At 51.4% G+C, this 17067-nt stretch overlaps 1 long non-coding RNA gene across 1 annotated transcript; it reads left to right on the top strand.

The window, feature by feature from the left end:
• Positions 1-2008: 2008 nt before the first annotated feature.
• Positions 2009-15374, top strand: LOC118934012 (uncharacterized). Its single transcript, XR_005033305.2, has 3 exons — positions 2009-2361; positions 2740-2837; positions 14980-15374. It is a non-coding gene; the product is annotated as an uncharacterized LOC118934012 (long non-coding RNA).
• Positions 15375-17067: the final 1693 nt, after the last annotated feature.

Here is a 17067-nt window from a genome sequence, read left to right as displayed (position 1 = left end):
CAACCCCAGAGAATATTTCCAGAACCAACCTCTCCTCCCCTCCACTGCCCCAATTTAGCCTGGCTCCACCCTCTCCCTCCAGGACACCAGGCAGCTCTCCTGCTCCCATCCTGCCCCCCTGCAGTCTATTCCCTATTCCCCACCCACAGCCTGAGGGTCTGGGTGAGGTTAGGGACCCCTGGCTCAGAGCCATCCCCTGGATGCATCTCACTCCTGGTAAAAGCAAAGTCCTCACCATGACCCATGACTCATAAGTCACTCCTCTATGTGGTCCCCATCACCTCTCTGCCCTTATCATCTCCCCACCCTCAACCCCTCACTCGCTCACACAGCCCCAGCCCTGCCGGCCCCCCTCCTGTCTCTCTGACACACTAGGTACCCTTCTCCACTGCCAGACACTTGCACTTGCTGAGACAGGGACTGTGGGTGTAGTCAGAGTAGGGTGAGGGTCTCTGGAAGAAGACCCCTACCAAAACTCCATATTAAACAATTAAGCAAAGACAGAGTTACATGAATTCTCTAAAGTAAAATATCAAACTAGGAATATAAGCATTCTTCAGTGAGATTAGTTAAAACTTGAAAGCCAGGAGTAACTTAGCCTGGAATGTTTGAACATCCCCCAGATAAGAAAATACCTCAGCATGACCCATGTCTTGTTTGTGTCAATTAAATGAGGCTATTGTAAAATCTCCTTGAGCCTGCTAAAAGGCCCAGTTTACCTTTAACTTTACCCAGATGCTGCTTTTCCTCCTCCAGCCCTAATCAAGTCAATAACTCAGCTCACCTTGAAGGCAAAACAAGCAGCCTTGACTGATATTCTCCCAAACCAAGAAACTGCTACTCTGAGAAAAGATCAAAGCAGTAAATTTCTTATGTTAACTCTGCAAAATAGTCCGGAAGACTGATAAGAAACTTAGTGTCTCTTTAAAGATAAACATTTAGAGACCATCTGGTGGGTCTGCACTCCTAGCTCTTTATCTCTCAACCGCCTGTAAATCCCCTGGACAACGTACAGCTCTCCTGTCCCCTCCTGGCTCACGCCAGGAGCTCTATTCTCTCACTGTATGTCTCAATAAAAGCCTCTCCCTAGCTCTCCTACGCCACAAACAAGATTCCCAGAATCATTGCCATGGCCTCCACTGGACTCATCCTTCTCACAGCTGGGCACATGAGTCCCTACCTCATCTCCTTTCTTTGGGCTATGCTCAAACATCACCTCCTTGTTGAGGCACTCCTTGGCCACTTGATTTACAACAGTATCTCCCTGCTGAAAACATCTGCCCCCCCCATTCTCTCTATTTTTTTCTGTAGCATTAGCCCCTATCACCTGCTGACATGCTGTATAGTTATACGTTTATTGGTTATATTTATTGTCTCTCTCTTCTCTGGACTGTCAGCTCCAGGAGAGGGGGGACCTTGGCTATTCCATTCCCTCTGTCCCCAGCACTGAGCACAAGATCTGGTACATAGTAGATGCTCTGGAAATATTTGTTGAGTGAATGAATGAAACCAGTCTTGAGAGTTACTATATCCCAGGCCCCATAACAGACGAATCTGGTACCTCACTCTCCTTAAGCAGATCACATTTTGGGGGCACACAGTAGGTACACGGGTGGAGAGGGAAGGAAATCAGAGCCAGGAAGCCTAGCTCCACCCTCTCTTGCTGTGTGACCTCAGGCAAGCAAGTCTCCCTTCCTGGGCCTCAATTTCCCCATCTGTGTGTTGGGGATAAGAATAGCACTCACCCTGCAGAGCTGCCCTTTGGATTCAATGGGGTTTTTGTGTGGGATGCTGACAGTGTGACTAATTCTGAAAGCTGGTTCCCTTCCTGGAAGGGGGGAGTGGGAGGGGCAGGGCCTGTGTGTTTTCCAACAACCAACAATGGAACTCTTGTAGGCAGGGGCCCTCAGGCAGGGAAAAAACATCCACCCCTGTGGGTTACTGACAAAAGTCTCAGGTCTCAGAGCAAGGCTTTCCAGAGCATTCACATTCTTTGAAGATTGTTGCAACAAGAAATACTGGTTTGGGAATGTGTGCCCACTGGGGTGGGCTCCCATTTACCCTTCTCTCTGCAGTGAGCAGCTGCGAGGGTTGGGGGAATCTCCCTCCTACAGCTCCTGAGGCCAGGACCAGATCTGCTTAAGACAATCTCTGTGTCATGAAGACTGTGTCAGTGGGGTCCCATCAAAGTGAAGTACAGGAATTTGGTTTAGGAGTTAAGGGAAGCAAAGATTGGGGTTTTGCTTCGGAGAGTGGGAATGCACACATGAGGGCTGGAAACTGCAGTCATTTTGTCACCACAAGACAAGCCCGCCTGAGGACAAAGCTAACACCACAGAGAACCACAGACCGAAAGAAATGGTGAGAAGCAAAGTCTGCACCCTGATCAAACCTTGTCTCATCTCCCTCTGGAATTTTCAGTTATGTAATCTAATCATTTGACTTGCTTGAGTAAGCTTTAATATGGTTCCCTGTTTTGTTCTAATTTGTAATCAAGAACAACCAAACTGACATACAGAGATATTCTGTGGACCCAGAACCACTGCCCTTTCACTGGGATATGTCATGTGGTTTTTCGTTAGTTTGAGCCAAAGCATCTCTTTTAGCTTCAATCAGTGCAAGTGTTTCTAGAGGCCAATGAGTGCTTACCTCAGCCGGGTCAAGGTTGTTTCTGTGGACAAATCTGGGTCCCATTCTCCTGGATAGACATCTTGGTGATGGTCCTGTTCTCCTTCCCAGGTTCCACCTCAAAAAAGGGCAACGAGCCAGAGGAGCCACAGGACTCAGCAAAGCCAGACGTGCAGGTGCCTGGGAACTCCACAGCCCTCCCATCAAAGGTAGCAATGTGAGGTGCCAGGGGAGAGTGGGTGACAACCAAGGATGCCCCTCAGGGTCTCCCACTTCTGCCCAGGCCCACAGGAGGAGGGGAGCAGTCCGTGGTGTGGCTGGGTGCCTCACAGCGGCAGAATCGCTCACAAGCTCTCCAGTCCAGAAGGGCTACCTGGCCAGGCGGGACCTGTCTCCATGGAGCAGCCACCCTGGACAGGGGGCTGGACACGAAGGCCATGCCATGCTGGCAGCTGTCCTGGCATAATGTAGAGCAGGGCAGGCTTGGCACAGGAAACTGGGCCCCAAGGAGCCTCGAGCTCACACTGGCTGTGGGGAGGGCAGGCCAGCTCTGAGGAAAGACAACTTGGGGTCAATAATCAGCCAAACATTATTATTCTGGAATGTTTCCAACCAGAAGAGGGCCCAGGGAGCAGAGGGAAGTTCAGAGGGCAAAGAGGGAAGGGGGTGGCACTGTCAGGAGGCAGTGTGGTGGTGGTGGTGGCAACGGCAGTGAGGGGCGTGACAGTGATGAGGATGGTCTCAGATCACACTGCTTCAGCCCTGCTCTATGCTTCTCCTAGGTGTTATCTCTTATAATTCTTAATATTTTCTTCCTGAATTCACTGAAGAAAACTGAGTGAGCCAGAAACTGCAAGGGCATCATCATCTCACCAATGAAAAGAACTATCTGCCATTGAACAGTCACCAGGAGTCCGCGTTTCACATGCCATCTTGTTTAAACCTCCCAACGATTCCCTGAGATAGGGACTCCCATCAGCCCCTCTTACAGACAAGAAGAAGTTAAGTGACTTGTCTGAGGTAACACAACTTCCGAGGGACAGAGATGGGATTCGAAATGAGGCTATCTGGCTCCCCTGTGCCCGCGCTCACTCTCGGCAGGAACCACCTGGGGGAGCAGTGCTGGTCCCCAGAGGCAGGTCACGCCACCACATTTTTGCCTGACTCCTCAGCCCATGCTGGCCATTTGCTTGCCTGGCCCCACTGGCGTTTCAGTTTCCGAGCCCTGAGGAGCAGCAAGAAACCGCCTGGAGGTTGTGGGGATTACACACATTAGGATCCAGAAGTGTAACAGGGCAGGGCAGCAGGTGGGCTCAGAAGAGAGGGCAGGTCAGTCCACACGAGCACCCCAGGGCCGCTCAAGCAAGGGCCACGTGTCGTCCGTGAGCCAGGAGCAGTCGTAGCAGTGTGCCTCCTGCTGCCTCTCTGAGTGGCCTTGCACAAGTTACGTAACTTCCCTGTGCCTCGGTTTCCTCATCCATGAAACAGTAGTAATAGTAGCACTTCCCTGGGAAGATTGTTACAGGGATTTGATGAGCTAGTGCCTATGGCACTAAATGCTGCCAAATGCTCTGGTGCGTCCCCATTGCAGCCCCCCTTGCAGATAGGCAGGGCCGTGATTAGTTCTGGCCAAGGTGCTATGAGCTCACTGTGACCCCCACAGTAAAGGATTGAAGAGCAGGGGTGCACAGTAGCAGGGTGGTGTCACAGATGGAAGTGAACTTGAATGGTGCGCTGGAGAGCTCTGTGGAATTTGTAGGGCAGAGGATAACCCTTGGCCGTGTTGGGCCATGGAGAGGTCAGGTTAGTTTGTTACTGAAGCCTAGCCTAGCCTATCCTGACTGATTCGATAGCCCTCAGTGTCAGCTGTCATTATCACTGGCGCACCATAAGCAGGGAAGGTCCTCAGGGTCAGCTGGTGAGGTCAGGATGAGAAAGACCCTCACCTGACAACACTGTGGCCCCTCACCACAGGCCACCAGGTGTCCCCGGGGCTGCACAAGGAGGCCTCGTCACTGGCGTTCCTGGATGTAGCTCCCCAGCACGGCACACAAACTCTCCTGCCAGTCCCCTGTGGCACACCGGTGGTGGACATGGTTCTCCATGTGGACCCAAGGCTCTGTGTCCTCAGGGCAGGCCCAGTAGGGCCACCGTGGGCACCCAGCCATCCACAGATGGGCCACTGCAGGGCTGCCCGGTCTGGTAGGCACAGAGGCCCTAGGGCTGTGGTTGAACTGTGGGCATTAGAAAGCCACATGCTACTGGAGCCACAGAAGTCACCCCCAGGGAACGTGTGAAAGTCCCCACAAAGGCCACACAGGGCGCTGATGTAGACCTCAGGCACTGTCACTCAGAGGACACCAGATCTGTGAAAGGCCACAGAGAGGTGAGAAGCCATGTGGACTGTGATGGCCAAGGACATGAAGAAGGCCCCGAGCAAGCCCCCAGCCAGGGGCAGGGACGGGCGGCCCGGGACCCGTTCTGCTAGAACACAGAACCAGGGCCCTGCTTCTGCTCCTGGGATCCACTCTCCACACGGCATCCAACGAGTCCCTTAAAACCACAAATCAGATCCTGCCCCTCCCTTGCTCAAAACCTTTTGGTGGCCCCTTAGACACCTCAGATAAAACCCGGAGTCCTGTGCAGCCCTATAAAACTGGCCTCCGTCACCTCCGTGTCCGCATCCCTTCCCACTCATCTCCCCTCACTCTGCTCCGGCCACACGCTGGGCACCATTGCATCCTCTAAACCTCTCCGCTGGCTGCTCCCTCGGCCTGGCTGCTCGTCCCTCCCGTGTCACAGGACTCCCGCTCCCGCCCCCTTCAGGTGTCTGCCCAGCGCCTTCCTGCTTTCCTGTCTTAAAGCATAACAGCCCCGCTGCATTCTCTTGCCTCCTCCCCTGCTTAATTTTACTCCAGAGCAAAACTGTGTTGCTTTCTGAAAAACGAGATGTTTACTTATATATTAGTTTATTGTTTTTCTCCCAGGGATTTTTGTCTGTCTTTCAAACAAAATAAACAAAGTCACTGTCCTTGCCTTGGAGAACTCCTATTCTGTCAGGAGGAAGACAGGCAACAAAGAAGTGATTAACAGGATGATTTAAGATACTGACAAATACTCTGAAGGAAAGAAAGTGGGGTCATACCAGAAAGAGCCAGGGAGGGACGGCTTCTTTCATGGTGGAGGGCTTCTCAGAGGAGGTGGCGTTTGAGCGGATACTTAAAGAATACGAGTGCATCTGCTTTGTGAACATGAAGGAAGAGTGTTTCAGCCAGAGGGAGCAGCTGTGTAAAGGCCCTGAGGTGGGAGCCTGCCTGGGGTGCTGGAAGAGCAGCAGGGAGGTCAGTGTGGCTGAAGCAGATTGAGGGGCGAGTCGCAGGAGAGGAAAGCAGGGAGCTGACAGGCCAGTTTTGTGTGGTCACATTGCCCACAGTTTTACTCGGGGTGAGATGGAGCCTTAGGAGGGCTTTAAGATGGGACCTATGTGACCTGACTTAGGATTTTAGAAGACAGCATCTTCCTTCTGCCTGCCAGGGGCTGGGGGAGGCCAAGGCACTGCTAGAAAGCTGGTTTGGCTTTGCAGTTACATGTTTTATTTATCAAACACCTTAATGTGCTGACTAAATGTCTGTCCTCAGGAATTTGTACCTCTTAATCCTCACATACAGGTTGGTACCTGTGACATATTAAGAAATATGTATTTAGTCTCTGCCCCCAGTTCCTGGCACATAGCTCCTAAAACTCTTGTAATTTCCTTAGTGGTGGGGGTGCTAGGGGCATCTTTTGTTCTGTGTAGTCCTTGACCTCAGTTGCTGGTACACGGAGCCTAAATCCCTTGGAATTCCCTGGGTGATAGGATTGTCTTTCGTTCTAATGAGGCCCACTTGGCAGGCTCCTGGATGGGGGCTGGTCACCGGGAAGACCCAGATACAATTAGAAGCTTGGAGCTTTAGTCCCACCTCCTATTCTCTGGGGAGCAGAGAGGGACTAGAGACTGAGTTAATGATCGATCATGCCTGTGCAACGAAACTGCCATAAAAATCCCTGAACTATGGGATTTGGCGGTCTTTCAGGTTGGTGACCACACCCACGTGCTGGAAGGGTGATGCACCCCAACTCCACAGGGACAGAAGCTCCTGCGTTTGGGAGCCTTCTGGACCTCACCCTATGAACCTCTCACCTGGCTGTTCATCTGTAGCTTCTGTAGGTGCTTTGTTAATAAACTGGGAGATGTGCTTGTGAGGTCTGTGAGCCGCGATAGACACTTATCAATGTTGAGGAGGGGGGTGTGGGAACCCCCTGTTTATAGCCAAGTCAGACAGAAGTGTGGGTAACATGGGGACCCCACTACTTGAGGTTGGCATTGAAGTGGGGGGAATAGTGTGGGGGTGAGCCCTGAACCTGTGAGGTATGATGCTAACTCCAGGCAGATAGTGTCAGAATTGAATCGGAGGACATCCAGCTGGTGTCCCGGAGAACTGGAGGACTGCTTGGCGTGAAAAACCCACACATTCGGTGACAGAAGTGTTCTGCGTGAGCAGGGAACAGTAAGTAGAGGGGAAAACACTCCACCTTTTTCCCCTTACAGTACCATTATCCCCCATTGGACAGATGGGGACACCAAGGCACAGAGAAAATCACTAGGCCAAGTCAATAGTTAACAAATGGCATAGTGGGATTCACACCCAGGCCTCCGGGCCCAGCACCACATGCTTCAGCACTTCCCCACATTGCCTGCTGGAGCATCGACAAGCCCCCCAGGGGACCCCGTGGCTCTTTGTCCCCCACTTGTATGACCCAGAACAGGAGTGTAAATGGAGACCCATATCTCATATGTCTTTAAGCTACCGAACTGTTAGTTGAAACATGTTCTGTCCTCCTGCCTGGACACACAGACTTCTCCAGTGCCCTGGAGGCCAGGTTTGAGTTTGGGAGGTTTGACTCCTCAGAGTTCCTGGGCAGGATATGGCCTCCAAGGAGAAGCTGCCACCGTGTCTGTGTCTGCCTCCTTTCTTCTCAGCTCTGGTCTTTGAATGCTCTCCCCCCGGGCCCGCACTGCCCGGCCCAGCTCAGTGCCTCCCGACCTCTTGCAATGGAGCCTTGACTGTGCTCAGCAGGGGCCGCTCGTGTGAGGCCCTGGGATGGGCTCAGAGCCCTTTACACAGGGATTCCGGCTCCTGGCACATGGTCTATAGGGAGTTGGCAAGAGTGCAGGCTCGGGTGGAGACTTTTTAGAAGTCCTTGGACACCTCACCCAAGGGGAAGGAGGAGCACGGTTAGAGTTGGCCAGAGCAGGCTCTGTTTTTGGAGAGCAGAGTGGGGCAGGGACCTTCTGCTCAGTTCTAAGGGTGATGGAGCCCTAGCACCTCCCTCTCCAAAGTGAATGCCCTTGGGCTGCCATTTCATCAGCCTGTCGTGATTCTGTTCAGTAGTCACCAGGGTTCTCTGACATGCAGGACTAGCCCTGAGTGACACTGACCTAGACCACCCCACACGGTCCCAGCAGCAAAGACAGCCACCACCCTGCCATGTCGACATCCACCTGCAGGGCTCACGTGACACCCCAGGGCTCCTGGCACCCAACCTCCACCCAGATGGTGAAGGGCTGTGGTGTGGCCAGCATTCGGAAATGGGTGGTGGGTCCAACTGAAGGTGTGCTAGTGGGGGTCTCCACAGAGCTACAGTGTCCCGCAGCACATGCAGTGGCAACCTCAGTCAGCCCTGTGCTGGTGGCACAGCTCACAGGCCCACAGGCATGAGGGTGGCATTTGAGCAGCAGTTCAGAGCCGGGGCTGTGGCACACACATGTCTGGTCACAGCTGGTGGTGGGCAACACCTAGCACCCAAAGGATGTAGCATCCCTGCGGGCAGCAGCTGAGCCAGCGCACAGCACGCAGACGCCCACCTCCGGGACAGGGCGCCCAAGCCAGGGGTAAGCGCTGTGTGCTGGCGGGTGCAGGCTGCTGAGGAGTTAAGGCTCGCACAGGTGCTGGGCAGGGTAGCCTGCAGACATCATAGGAGTTGTTGGCTGGACATGCCACACCTGGGGGAGGGGACAGATGGACTGAGCCACCATCCCGAAACCCTTGGTTGCAGGTCAGGGAGGTGGGGAAGGATGGACCATAGGATCCTTCTCGAACCACTGCTGGTCCTGGTTAATGCCCTCCCTCCATGTGGGTTATTAGTATCATGTCCATGGACCACTTAAAAATTATGGCACATGATGAGCAATTAGGACAATTCAGGCACAAGTGCAGGAAGTTGGGAGGTGGGATTAGAAAGGGCTAAGGAGAGCCTGGTTCTGGGTTGAGGTTTGGGTCGCCCTCCTGGGGAGCAGGGATGGCTTTTTTCTGGAGTTGAGGAGTTCTATTCAGCCGGGGCAGGTGGCATCCTAGCTGGCCGAGGGGTGAGGTCCCTGTCAGAAGATGGAGGGGCACCTATGGCATCCCAGCCTGGGTTCCAATCCCCATTTCCTACTGTGGGAACTTGGGTAAACACTCATCCCTTCTGTCCCTCAGTTTCCCCACCTGTAAACGTATTTAACACTGGTTCCTGGTACTAAGAAGCACCACATATTAGCTATTAGTGACCTCTGGTTTGGCCCATCTGTCCTTGAGGCACTGCCTGCTTGCCCGCTGTTTGCCCCCAGCCCAGGTCTCCCAGGCCCAGTGTAGCCACTCACCCAGGTCAGCTGTGCTGGGTCTACCTGCTGTTGCTGAAGTTGGCATCGCTGGGGGCGGGTGCCCTGCTGGGGAGCACCTTGTCACTTCTGGGACGCCACTGAAGTGACCACAGAGGCTGCAGAGGTGGCCCTGGTGATCTGGACACCCCCATGCGAACCGTGCCGGTGCAGCTGAATGGCATCTTCAGCTGGTGCCCACCTGCCGCAGCCCCAGACCCGCTCCTGCCATGCTTGGGCCTCAGAGCCCAGCTACACTGGGAGGCTCCCCTGCAGGTGGGGGAGCACAGCCTCTGTTCCTTCTGCCACTTGCTGCCCCTGCCCTATGCCACCCACACACCCCTCTGCAACCCCCACAACAGGTCTGAGGGAGGGAGAAAGATCTGGGGCATCTCCAGCGCCGCACATCCAAAGCTGAGCCCCCACCTTATCCCGAGCCCTGCCCCCACCTTCTCCCCTCAGGCAGGTGCAGCTCTATCCTCAGTCTGCAGAGGCCAAAAACCAAGTAATGCTGGAAGCACCCTCTCATCCCGCCTCTGATCCCTCCGAGGTATTTCCAGAAGCCCATCACCTCACCCCACCAGCCACCACCTCTCCCTGATTCCACCACTGTCACTTCCCACCTGGACTGTGTGTCCGTCTCCTCTGAGTCCACCTGCTCCCCTCTGCCCCCGACAACCTGTCCCCCACTTGAAGCCAGACAGAACCTCACCCTCCCACCTCATACACAAACACTCCCAATCTTCCTTTCATGTTTTGTTTTTGTGCCACTCATTACCATCTGATACACATCTATTTTTTACTGTCTCCCACTATTATAATGGAAGTCCAAAAGAGAAGGGGCCAGTCTGTTTTGTTCTTTCCTGTGTCCCCAGAGTCTAGAACAGGGCCTGACACAATGTCAATGCTCAGCAAGGTTTTGTTGATTGGATGAATGATGGCTGGAGGGATGGAAGGATAGATGATAGATGGAGGAGTGGGCGGGAGGGTAGAGGGATGGATGGATCAACGGTGCGCTATGTCACCGGAGATGGTTTGATGCAGGGGACTTTCAGTGAAGGGATGGGTTGATGGAGGGGTAAACCAACTGAGGAACAGAAGGATGGAGAGGTAGAGGGAGGGATGGATCAATGAATGGATAGAAAGTTGGATGGATTGAAGGATGATTGTATAGAAGAATGTAAGGATGGAGGGATGGATGGACTATTGAATGGAAGGATGGAGACTGATGGATGGGTGGACAGGTGGACCGGTGGATGCAGCATGGGGAAGATGAGGGATTGGCCTGGACAAGGTTGAGAGTTGGTCTTACCTTTCTGCCTTCTTACTCGGACTTATTGCCCTTGTTCCAGGATCACACAAGTCCAGTATCTCCATGCAGTACAAAAGAGACATCCATTGGCTGCAGAAATTCCACACTGAAGGAGAGGCCCCCAGGGATGGGATCTGGCCGACAGGAATGAGCCAGATGGTGGGAGCAGGTGCCTTGGAATGGGTCATGGCTTCATCAAAGGTGAAGGAATGAGGGTCTCCAGCGGCCACACAGGTGCCTGGGGGCTCTGGCAGCAAGCCCTGAAGACCACAGCCCCCACCCCCACCCTAGCAGGGCAGCAAGCTGGGCTGCAGTGCAAGTGCCCTGAGCTGTCACAGCTGCAGTCATGGGTGCATCGTTTAGCCAGACCAGGCCTCCCACCTAGGGAGAGCGGCCAGGTGAACATCCCTGCCCAGCCCAGGCTGGCCTGAATCCGGGGGAACTAGGGACCCAGAAAGAGCAGAGGACAAGGGCTGGCTTGGCATGAAGACGGGCATGAAGGTGATGCTGGGAGTCAACAAAGGGGGGCCTGGTGCTCAGGACAGGCCTGGAGGGCAGCGGCCTTTGAAACCTGCTTCCCTCAGCAGAAAGTGCAGTCCATGGGTAAGAGCACAGTTTAGGGTCAGAGAAATGCAGAGCCCAGACCTGGCTGTGTCCCCGGAGAGCTCTGTGCAGCTCCTAGCCTCCGTTTCCCTTCTCCTCCTTTTCAGTGCCAGCATGTGCATGAGGCCCTTAGCACCCAACTGGCCCACAGCATGCTCTCCACATATGTTAGCTATTATTATTACCATATATTATATATTATATTATATTGATTATTATATTATTATATATATTATTATTGTATTATAATATGCTGGTCCAATGCCGGATACATGGGGAGCTCAGAAAACAGTACCTGTTATAATGATGACAGGGTTACATACTTAGTAAATGACCAAAATGTATTGCCATTGTTATCATTATGTATCATTAAATACTTAGTGCAGGAACATAGTAAATGCCTAATACATACTGGCCATTATTATAGCTATTATCATCATCATTATTTTAATATGCTTCCACACATACAGACACATAGTAATTCCCCCAATATATTAACCATTATTATTATTATTGTCATTATTAAAGTGCTTTACCTAGGCATGAACACAAGGTAAATACCCAATACATTTTAACAATTATTAGCATGCAGTGAGGTGGGGCAGGGACATGGGACAAGCATCATGATTAATTTTTCCCGTCTATGAAGAAAAACGCTGAGATATAAATAGTACAGTAAGAACAGGAGAGAATCCATCGTAAGGCTAAGATTCCATTTTGAAAACCAGAGAGTTAGGAGGTAAGATTCTTAACATTATGGTAATTAGCCAACAACTGCTCCTGTCATTAAGGCAGGGTGAGCAGTCCTAAATAATATGTTTCCGGGGCTTGAGGGTAGCCACTAACTTGGAGAAGAACAGGATCAATAAATTCCTTGTGTTAAGTTTATCTTACAGACTATATAGAGGACAGAATATGGATGTTGACATAATGCCTCTCACCGTAGACATGAGACCACATGTCACTATACTCCCTGGCTCTTTGCCTCATTCTTGAAATCCATAAAAGACAGAACCCTGAACCTTGAAGCATGCCTCCTCGCTGAGGTTGCCCGCATTCCCCTTTCTTCAGGTGTGTACTTTACCTTGAACAGAGATTTCCTGCTGCTCAACTTACTGTGTTTTGTCTCTGCACTCTTTCAAGCCTCTTGAGTGGTTATTAAGAAACCCCTTTTCTCAGTGGTAAGCATCTTTGTTACTTTGCTATTTCATTCAATTTTCTAGACTTAATTTAAGCACAAGTCTTCACTCTGTCCATCCTACTTCAGACTAGTAGGGAAGGGCTACTAAGAACTCTGATTTGGGCTTTCAAGTTCCCATCACCTGGGTGACCCGGACAGGACTAAGCAGTATGATCATGCTCTTTAGTAGCCTGCCCCAAAATCTCCTTTCTTTGCCTTTGGGAAGTTCCAGAACATAATCTCACTCCATCCAGTCCCCTGCATCTCCCCCAAATCCAGGGGTAGTAGGGTGCTTAGTTCCCAGGTGGTGCAGATTCATGTGAACACTGGATACCTGGTGACCCTGGCTTCGGAGCTGGCAAGGGGTCTGCCCTATGCTGAGCAGGAGTTCAGTGAGCTTCCCGTTCCTCCCTCTGCTCTCCCTCGCTCGCCACTGCCACAGAGGAGCTGCTACTCTTTGCTTGAATGAGTTCCCTCCTTACCTACATTCCTCCAACCTGTTCGAGAATTCTTTCTCAGTCAGTCAGTGATCCTCCCCAGTCCAGGTTGAGTTTTCACCTAGTGCCCAGGGAGAGAGCTCTCCAGACCCAGATGCCCGACAACAGCAGCATGGGACCTGACGTATGGTCAGTACTCGAGTGTCTGCCATTCAGATGACACTAACAGCAACAGTAATAAAGCATCTAGTATGGATTTTATACCTATTAATGGTAAATAACTTGAGCTGTTGTGATTATTCATTATTTTTTTATTGTCATTATTATAACCAAAGTGTTTAGTTGAGTCCTAGCACATAGTAGGCATTCAGTAAATGATGGCTGTTAAAAACATACTAATAATAGTAGTAATAATAATAAGAAGCCCTGCCCAATTGCTACCCAAATGTTCAAACCAGCCAGGGGCCTCTGATGCCCTGTACCAGGGAGCCAGCAAGAACTGTGATACAGGGGAGCAGGGCAGGGGATAGTTAGAAAGGGCTGAATGTGGACTAGGTTTTCATGATGTCAGAGAATTTTGTTAGGTGTGAACAAATCATGACAGTTTTTTTGTTTTTAAGCCCTAATTTAGTAAAGAATCATGCTGAAGTATTTAAAGCACTTCAGTTGTAATAGGGGGCCTTACACCATGCCTGGGATTTGGTTTACAAAAAAGTAAATACATAAGAGTGGATAAAACAAGGTTGGCCACAACTTGGCCATTGTTAAGCTGTTTGAAGGATATAGGAGCATTCAAACTATTCTACTTTTGTTTGAAAATGTACATAATAAAGAGTTTAAGTAAGAAAGAATTAAAGGATATTGCTATCATAAAAGGTCTTCCATCTCTGTAGAAAGTCTTGGTTTGAAGTCTGTCCTCCTTCATTTTCAACTCTGTCCTTTATCAGCATAGGTGACTTTACCTTTATGAGCCTCAGTTTTCTCGACTGCAAAATGGGCATAAAAGCAGACCTTCTCTCCCACACAAGGTGTTTCTGAGGAGGTGACAGCAACGAGCACATGGCCCCCTCAGCCCCACGCCTGGGACAGTGCAGAGGCTCAGTGGATATTAGCAGCTGCTGAGATTATCTGGCATCTCTGGGAATTAGAAAGGTGAGCATCTCAGGTCAGGCTGTCTGACGGTGGAAGAGGAGACCCAGTCCACTTGGCAGGGAGGCAGGGAACAACACAAGGAGTCATAGAGTCAGCGCAGGGGTGGTGTTACCACATATGGCAGTCAGTAACACACAGGCTCCAAACCAATCAGCATGCATGCAGCTGGAGCCTGGGAAGAGTCTGGAAGCCCCTGCCACACCAGGCTTAGGAATGTGTGAAGAGGTTCAGGACGCTCCGGAGTACAGAAATGTTTCTGTCTAATAATGGACAGGCAGATGAGCTCCCACCCCAATCAACCATGACTCACCACAAAAGGAATAATTCCTCCCCTGCCTGGGGGGATACCCCCTGGCAGGCGGCGGCATCCGTCTGCAGAGCTGAACAGAGGCTGCGGTCACTGCCGTGGCAGCGCACAGAGCATTGACACAGCTGGATCCATGTGGATCCAGGTTGATTTCGCTGTGGCAAGGGGCAGAGGGCCCTGGGAGTCCTGCAAGAGCCTCCTGGCTGACACATCTGCCCCTGGTCGCTACAGGCTGGACAGGCAGCCCACGGTCATCCCCACAAACCTTGCTTTCTTCTCCCAAGTAACTCAGGCCTCAGTATTGTCACTAGGCTCGTTGTTGGAGCTGCTGTGTGGCCCTCAGGGCTGCGGCAGGTGACGTGAGGCTGCACGTGAGGTCTGTGCTGAGCCATTGGCCAAAGTTGGACTGCAGCACAGAGAAGAGGCCATTCCAGTATGCAACAGGCCTGCCCCCAGTCAAGCTTACAGGGAGGGTCACGGTCCAGCTGTTCACCTAGGGAGCAGACAGAGGAAAGGAAGTCTCAGAAGACAGGACCATGTGTGTTTGGTTCAGTATTGCTTGACACTTGGTAAGTGTTCAAATATAAGTGAAATATTTTTAAGTGAAGGAGCAAAGACAAACCTCTCACAGTGAACATTTCTTGTTTAATCCTGCTCAGCATTTCTTTCTCCTTCCTCCAGATTTCCTTGGGAAATCCCCCATCCCATCTCTGCCCATGTAGGTCACAGGAAGTCAACCCCAGCCCCACTCCAGCTTACAGCGCTTGAGCCAGCCCAGCCATCCACTGGCTGCTTCAGAGCGGGTCGGCGACCAGCTAGTTCGTATGACTCAAGCTGAGCCCATGAGGGACAGCCCTGGGCCTTGTCAGAAAAAGGTTCTCTTTGACCAGTGGCATTTGCTAGACTGTCTGCCATCTTTGTCCTCACAGTGTGGGGGAGCATGTGCCTGGACATGAAGCCACTATAGAGGAAGAGGAAAGTAGAGCCCAGAACAGAGACAGATTCCAGACACACTTTTTGAGCACTTGGATCTGGGTAAGCCTAAAGCCAAAAACCTGTATGCTTCCTTTTACTTATGTAAACCAATAAATTCCTGTTTTTCTTAGGCTGATTTGAGAAGGGTTTCTGTTATTTTAAACTGAATGACTTCTGGGAGATATAGACAGAAAAGTGAGTATAATCACAGAATAGAGGTAACAATGTGGAAGCATTGGTGGGAAAATGATTTTTTTCCCTTCAGGCTGTAGTTTTTGGTGAGGGGCTGGATTCCTAGAAGCTACCTGTCCTCCAAAGCTCTGTGATTTCCTGAGTCATGCCTGGGAGGTCCCTCTGGAGGTGAACCGAGGTCTTGTTAACCCAAATTGTCACCGCTGAGATGAGCATGACAGGGCTGCTGGACCTGTTCTCTTTCCCCAGTTTTACCCTGGGCCAGAGAAGCCACAGGACTCAGCAAAGATAGATACATGGGTGCCTGAGAACTCAACAGTTCTACCATGAAATTGGTGATGTGCGAGTGCCCAGATGCCTGGCAGGTGCCAGGGGAGAGCAGGTGGCACCTGGAGATGCCCCTCAGGGTTCCACACACTGTGTATCCTGCAGGAGGGCCGAGGGAAGTGCACAGGGTGGGTGGAAACCTCGCAGTGGCAGAGCTGCTCACAGTGACCTCCAGCCCACAGAGCCTCCCCAGCCAGGTAGTCCCTGTCCGCCATGGAGCAGCCACACTGGACGGGGGTGGGCACACAGTCAGTGCCCCTGGGCATGAAGCATGTCACACTGGCAGCCGTCCTGGCTCAGTGTCAGGTAGCTTTCAGACAGGGCAGGGCTCAATGCAGGAGGTGAGATGCAAAGCACCACAAGGCTCGTGGTGGCTGTTGGGAGGGCCGGCCAGCTCTGGAGGAACACAAGTTGTTTGCTGCATTCACTGTCCCTAGACCAGATGCCATCTCTGCTATCTCCCTGGCACTGACACAAGGCAAACCTTCAGGAATATTTGCTGAAAGAATTAATGAATATATTGAAGCCCTTTGCTGTAGCATTAGTGTGTTCAACTTTGAGCATCTACTATGTGCCAGGTCCCATTCTAGAGGCTGGTGACACAGCAGTGACCAAGGCAGACAGAAATCCCTGCCCTTATGGAAGAGGTGTTCCAGAGCAGGGCCGACAGTCTATGTGTAGACCTAATCCGGCCTGCCATCTGAGTTTTTACAGCCCACAAGCTAAAAATAGGTGGTAATGTAAAAGGCAAATATTTGATGTTTGTTCTCAGTATAATTAAAAGTAATATTTGGACTTTGTTGGCATACAGCTTCTAAAAGCCTTGAACTCTCCAGAGTGATGAATATCGTTTACATGATAATGAGAGGACTGGTGACTGGTGGCTTCTAAATTGTTTCAGCATGCGGGCTGGTCACTAGAAAGGCCAAGACTTGATTAGAAGCTTGGAAATTTTAGTCCCACCCTGCAACCTTCTGGGAAGGGAGAGGGTCTGGAGACTGAGATAATCTCCAGTGGCCAGTGATTAAACTAATCATGACTACAAAATGGCACCTCATAAAACTGCCCAAAATAACAGGGTTTGGGGAGCTTCACAGTTAGTGAACACATTCGTGTGCTGAGAGGGTGGCACACCCCAGCTCTATAAGGATTTAAGCTCCTGTGAGCCCTGTGACTGGCATTTGACGTGAGGATGGTCCTATGTGACTGAGACCTTAATCTGTGGAGTCTGTTGTTAACTCCCAATATTAGTGTCAGAGATGAACTGATTTATAG

This window comes from Manis pentadactyla, chromosome 15 (assembly GCF_030020395.1).
Source record: "Manis pentadactyla isolate mManPen7 chromosome 15, mManPen7.hap1, whole genome shotgun sequence".
Classification (NCBI taxonomy): domain Eukaryota; kingdom Metazoa; phylum Chordata; class Mammalia; order Pholidota; family Manidae; genus Manis; species Manis pentadactyla.
The sequence above is the reverse complement of the archived record's forward strand: the minus strand, read 5'-3'. Positions and strand labels throughout refer to the sequence as shown.